The 6,330-nt window shown below is 41.2% G+C and overlaps 1 long non-coding RNA gene across 1 annotated transcript; it reads right to left on the bottom strand.

Moving 5' to 3' along the window:
• Window positions 1-435: 435 nt before the first annotated feature.
• On the bottom strand, window positions 436-1,332 carry LOC116475382 (uncharacterized). The gene is made up of 2 exons (XR_004249905.1): window positions 1,169-1,332; window positions 436-824 (listed from the first exon to the last, which is right to left on the bottom strand). It is a non-coding gene; the product is annotated as an uncharacterized LOC116475382 (long non-coding RNA).
• Window positions 1,333-6,330: the final 4,998 nt, after the last annotated feature.

The raw sequence follows: 6,330 nt of genomic DNA, 5'->3' as shown, positions 1-6,330 counted from the left end.
TGCACATTGAAATCACAAAGACATTTATAAGATGATAATTCGCAGCACTCACCTCTGGATGTTCTGATTTAACGGTTTTAGGTGGGGCTGAAAAGTGTAGTGTTTAAAAGCTTTCCCCTCCCCACCCCCACCACCAGGTGACTCTTGTGAAGATGAAAGGAGATTACCCATGTGACTGCACTTTACACAGGGCTCTCTAAAGGTTGATCTTATTGATAGGATCCTATCTTATTGATAGGATTACTAAATCGGTGGCCACTGAATTTCAAAGCAAATGGGAGAAAGAGCACAGTTATGGACTCTGCTAGGGCCTAAGCTCTGTTCATAATAACTTTTTCAACTAAATCTTGAAGTCCAAGTTAGGTAAAGAATAGGGTCAAGCAGCCCAGGAGAAGGAAGAGCACACACAAAAGCACAAAGGTGAGAAATAGCATATTCTGTGCAGAATGCATTTAATTTTCTGATTTATTCAACAACCATTTATTGCATACTTAATCCATGCTTCACACTGTCCTATCCAGTGGGGGCATAAAAGTGACTGACAAGAAATCTACAAACTAAAGTGGATTGGACACAGCAAGGCTGTCTTCTCCTCTGGAGTGCTTGCAATGCTCTGTTGGTCAAGTTGAACTTTAAAGGAACCTTTAGGAGCAAACAAAGGGCAGGACCTTCCTGTGGTGAACTTCTCATGCCCCAGCTAATTCAGAGTCAAAGACTAAATGTCAGGAAGAATGGGCCTAAAGGTCCAGTGTGATTAGCTTCACAAGAGAAAAGTACGAGTAAGGGTCTCATATACATCCTCTTATTGGCACACTGCAAAGTCTCTGCAATATGAAACAGCATTATTATTTTTGGCTCTTCAAAGCAAATGTTAATAAATCAAGAAAAAAATATTTTAATACCTAGTAAGTATTAATCCCACAGAAACTATAAAATGCATTTAATATTAATGTATTAAGATTTAAACCTTTATTCAGATCTTCATATGTGCAGTGACCCAGTTCATCCAAGTTTTAGTAGTTGCCTGAAACTCTTTGTGGAAAGATACATAAATTCACAAATACATATACAGGATTATTGAGATCGTAACTCTTCCCAGACATGTTTTTTTCACTAAAATTTTTCCACGTTTCTAAGGAAATATGTGTATGAATCAAGAGTAACTTACCAAGGCAGCCCAGGGAGAACCAGGACCAAGGACAAGAGACCCCTGGGCACTGAGGGTGTTCCACAAAGTGGCGGGAGTTGAGAGGGGAAGCTGGAGACTCAAACACCAATTACAACACATAAATTGGTGCAGTGATTTGCAAATATGGTCCTAGAACCAGCTATGTCAGCATCACTGGGAACTTGATAGAAATGCAAATTGTCAGGCCAGGATATATATTGAGCCAGACCCCTTGAGGGTAGGATCCAATAATGTGTGCTTTAACAAACCCTCAAGTCACCTGATGGTTGAGAACCACTAGATTACTGGTCCCCACTGCTGGCTACTTATTGAATTTATTTAAGGACTATATTGTTTTCTAGGGTGGCCATGACAAATACCACAGACTGGCAAGCTTAAATGAAAATTATTTTCTCACAGTTCTGAAGAATAGGAGTCTGCGATTAAAGTGTTCACAGGGCAGGTTTCTTCTGAAGCCTCTCTTCTTGGTTTATAGATAACTGTCTTCTCACTGTCTTCACATAACATTTCTTCTATGTGTCTGTCTCTGTGTCCTAATTTCCTCTTCTTAGAAGGACATCAGTCAGATTAGGGCCTACCCTAATAACCTCATTCTAACTTAATTACCTCTTTAAATATGCTATCTTCAAATACAGTCACATTCTGAGGCACTGGGGGTTAGGACTTCAATATATGAATTTTAGGGGTGTTATGAGGTAACACCCTAAATAGCTCAGATCATAACAAGAACCTTTCATTTAAAAATATCAATATCACATGAGACCAACTGACTCTGAATTCTTAGGGGCGGGGCCCTGGCATAAGTATTTCTTAAAAGCTCTCTTGTGAGTCACATGTGTAGCAGGGCTGAGAATCAGGCTATAATGGGTAAAAGGCCAAACAGTTGGGCACATGGCAGGAGATGTAGCCATCAGTGGCCACATGCTGCCCAGTAAGGCAGGTAGACCCTACCAGGAATAGAGGGTGCTATGAGGTAGCAGGAACTCAACCATGAGAAGTCTGGCTTAGGGCAGCATATTCAGCCAAGCCCTAAAGCAAGAGTGAAGAGACTGAGAATTCAGGTAATAGCACAGAGGTGTGTGAGAGAGCCAGTTTATAAGACACCAACATCAGAACGAGTGTGAAAGATTAGAACTCAGCTGTAATCCACAGAGCTGATTTGACTCTGGTGGCACAGGTTTGTGAACAGGAAGCTGTTGCCAGGGCCAGAGGATATAGCTGCAGAAACCCAAGAGATGGCAATGAAGGAATTCAGATGGCATCTGAGGCTTTTACAAGACATCCTACCTTTTAATATCTCGAATACACATATCTCTTTATAGTGTTTTATAAAGAAAGAAAACAAGACAAACAGCAATAACAAAACCACTGCCCTGAAGATAAAATGTATTTATGGTCTTAGGAGGCTGTGTGAGGAGCTATCCAATTCCTAGTGAGTTCCTGGACTTTATTTTCTGTGGGTGTTGGGGAGTCTCAAAGAGTGACTCATTAAACATCTAGCCACTTTTGTCTGGTCAAAGCCAATAATCTCTGCTTTGTTATCCTTCAGAGAGAGGAAGCCAGTTGTGTTCAAATTGTCATTATTAGCTCCATTTCCAACACCACAAAAATTAAAGGACTGTTGCAAAGAAACAAATGGAATCCAGGAAGAACACACAATCTCTTTGAAACCTCCTCACCCCCATCCACCCACCTGGCCCAGAGATGGAGGAATTACAGGGAACCCAGCTGAGTAATAATGTTGTTGATTCCCTGCTAATCGGATTTTTCTTAAGTCCGGCAACAGTCAAGTGTTTACAAGACTTCTCTTTTCAAAACAACTCAAAAGACATTCCCAGCAGAGAAGCTAGGAACGAGCAAATCAGTAATGTAGGAACTGCTACTAAGGATTTTCATCTGCCCAGCAAGGAGAATATTTATTTATAGAAAAACTGGCCACTCCAGTTTAGTGTGGTAATAACATGGTGCAGCTAGTTCAAAGAGTGGCATGGTTGAACACAGCCTTGTATTATGCCCACCGTAAATGGTCTCTATGAGGAAAGGCCTATAATTTAGAAAGATTTGCCATGGATGGTAAAGCCCGGGTCATTGTAACAGATACTTTTTACCAACTCTATTTGTGGAGAGGGCATGTAAAAAGGAAGGAAAAAGGTTAGCTTCAGGAAACCTGGAAGGAGAAAGTGAGCCTCATTTGGTTTTACCTACATGAGAGCTATCTTACACCCAAACTGAAGCCTTCCTCGATGGTTGGAGACAAATTTATTACAAAGGCACAGAATTTTTTACATGCAATATATATGTTTTGTTCCCTAAAGAGTCATTTCTCCACTGTCCTGCTTATACCTTATCTCTCTTTACCTGCCCTTGAATGCTGAGGAAAAACGATGTACTCTTCAATTGCATTTTTATATTAGGGTACATCATTGGGTGGAAGTCAGAAAACACTGATTCAAAATGTCAAGCTCTTCTCCAGGGAATTCCCTGTGGCATGGCTCTGTTGACCTTCTGTTGTTTATCCCATCAATCTTTGTCATCGCTACTGGAAAAGCAGGAGGTGCAGATTGTAGATGTGGCTGCTTCAAAGCCAGTCTCTGAAGATGCATGTAACAATTTCTTTGACCTATATTTTTAATCATCAGGTAAATATCCTGTCGAGAATTAGGAATTGTACATCTAAACTTATCTCTCTGTGTCTATCATTGTCATTTCTAGTTTTTATCAGCCAGCTGTGATGCAGTCCCAAAGGTGACATTTGTACAGTGGTATCTGGTAAAGATTTAAAACTAGCTCTCTGGGGAAAATAGGACTGATTTGTATTGTTTGACAATTTCCTTGATGTAAATACTTCCACATGGCTCATTTCAAGCTATCAACATGAAGTTCTTGGAAGCAAAGTTGGGAAGAGATACACCATTAAGTAGTATTTCCAGAAAACAGATATAGTTGAAGGAAAAAATCCCAGGAGTATATGTAATAATAAAATGTAGTAAAATAAGCAGTAAGTGATAAGTTTTGAGTATTTTTGACCTTGTTTTTAATAAAATTTACATAACTGTAAGTTTATATAATTTATTTTTTTAAATGGTTGTGTTTATCATCCATCTTTACAAAATTCCTGAAAATCTAAGATTGGCTTACATGAGCCAGTAGTAGCCAGTTTCAGCACACCACTGGTCCTCTGAAAGGTGAAGCCCAGATTTATGAATTAAAGCAGAACCCAGGCCCACAACATCAAGCATTAGATACTGTGAAAACCCTGAGCCTGTGAGCAGAGAAGAGGCTGATCAAATGGCACTATAGGCTTGAGGAATAAACACAAAACCACATTTCCAGATTCCAGCCTGTAGGGCAGAGGTCACCAATTAGGAGGCTGAAAAATATCTTTTGTTGGGGAGTTCTGATCCCACTGGGCCACCTTGTGCATTTAGCATTGCAGAAATCAGCTGGATCTGAGAGGTAGCTGCCACCTTTGGGTAAGATTTGTGAACTCTGATTTACAACTATCCAAACCTCTCTTTCCATGGCTTGTTGCATTCATTTACATTGCCTCTGAAGGCAGGAGTGCTTCCAAATCAGCACTTAGCCAAGTACACCCCTTCAAGAAGCCTCATGGCTTTAAGTGACAGCTACATGCTGGTGCATCCCTCCCCTGAACTGGAGACTCCTGTATCTAATAGCCACTGCCTATGCAGCATCTCTCCTTGAACATTTAACAGGCAGCTCAAACCTAACGTGTTCAAAAGTGAACTGCCCCTGTCACTGTGTTCACCAACTCAGAAAACGGCTACTCCATCCTTCCAGTTTCCTGGCCAAGAGTCATGGCCTCATCTTTGACACCTCTTTCTCTCTGTCCCACATTCTATCTGGGGGCAAATCTTGTCATCTCTGCCTTCAAAATACATCCAGAAGCCGATCTTTTCACCACATCCAACACAGCTTTTATAATCTCTCCCCTTCATTATTGCAATAGCATCCTAGCCGGTCTCTGTTTCTGGACTTGCCCACCTACTGCCCATTCTTACAACAGCTACCACGAGCCTTTTACAACTTAATTCCAGTCATGTATTTTCTCTGGGGAAATAACTCAATGTCTCCCTATTTCACTTAGAGTAAAAGCCAGAGTCCTTAGGCCTTTGCTTCTGCTGTTCCCTAAGAAATGTTCTTTCCCCAGATATTCTCACGGCCCCCTTTCCCATCCACTAAGCGTTTTCTGAATGTCATCTCTTCACCTGTCTTCAGAATTGTATCCTCCATCAAAATCTCCTTTGGCTTTCTTCTCCATTGCACTTCTCACTAGACTGTACATTTTACTTTTTTTCTTCCTGGAAGAAGTTAAGCTTCCTGCGGGTAGAGATTTCTGTTTTGTTCACTGCTGTATCCCCAGCACCTAGAAACAATGCCTAGCATGGTGGGTCTCAGCTATCAGTTGGATGAATGGATACCAACCCATAGGAAATGAAGTTATTTCAAACACAGTTAGGAAGGTGTGGTAGGATGGGAGAGGAGGTAGGGAGAAGGGAGTTAGGGGAGTCATAGGAAAATGGAACATTCCAACTGGACAACTCAAAATCTAGCCTCTTCAGGTTTCTCGCTGAGAATCAGTGAAGGGTGTGGAATTTTAGAAAATTCCAGCACTTCTGATGTGGAATAGGGGCATATATAAAGGCAGGCTGTGTGCTTTCCTAAAAGGAACAATATTTTAAGTGAGATAAATGTCATTCTACTCCTGTCGTTATTTTCTTGGGTATATAATTTAATCCCTCTAAGCCTCTCCTGGTGCTCCATTCATTGAATTCTTCCCCTTTTAGGCAGCTGGCTTCTGTGGCATCTTTTACTCCCTTGATCTCTTAAAGGCTGCGCCTAGCAGCCTTTCTACCACCCTCTTCTCTTCTGACTCTAGCCTGATAGAACCACACTTTTCACCTTCCTGATTTCACTCACGCTACTCCCTTAGCCTGAAGAAAACAGACAAATTTAGACAGAGAAAACAGTGCAAACTCAAGTCTTCTCTGTTCAGCTCAAATTGCCTTGTGTTCACATGATCCCATCTCACCCACCTCCCTCATAACTGCAAGATGTCATGGGACAAGTGTAAGCCTTAGAGGAAAAACTGATCACAGGATCATCATTTCACAGCCATG

The sequence above is a fragment of the Hylobates moloch genome, unplaced genomic scaffold (genome assembly GCF_009828535.3).
Source record: "Hylobates moloch isolate HMO894 unplaced genomic scaffold, HMol_V3 SCAFFOLD_2, whole genome shotgun sequence".
NCBI lineage: Eukaryota > Metazoa > Chordata > Mammalia > Primates > Hylobatidae > Hylobates > Hylobates moloch.
Note: the sequence above shows the minus strand (reverse complement) of the source record. Positions and strands in the feature narration are given on the sequence as shown.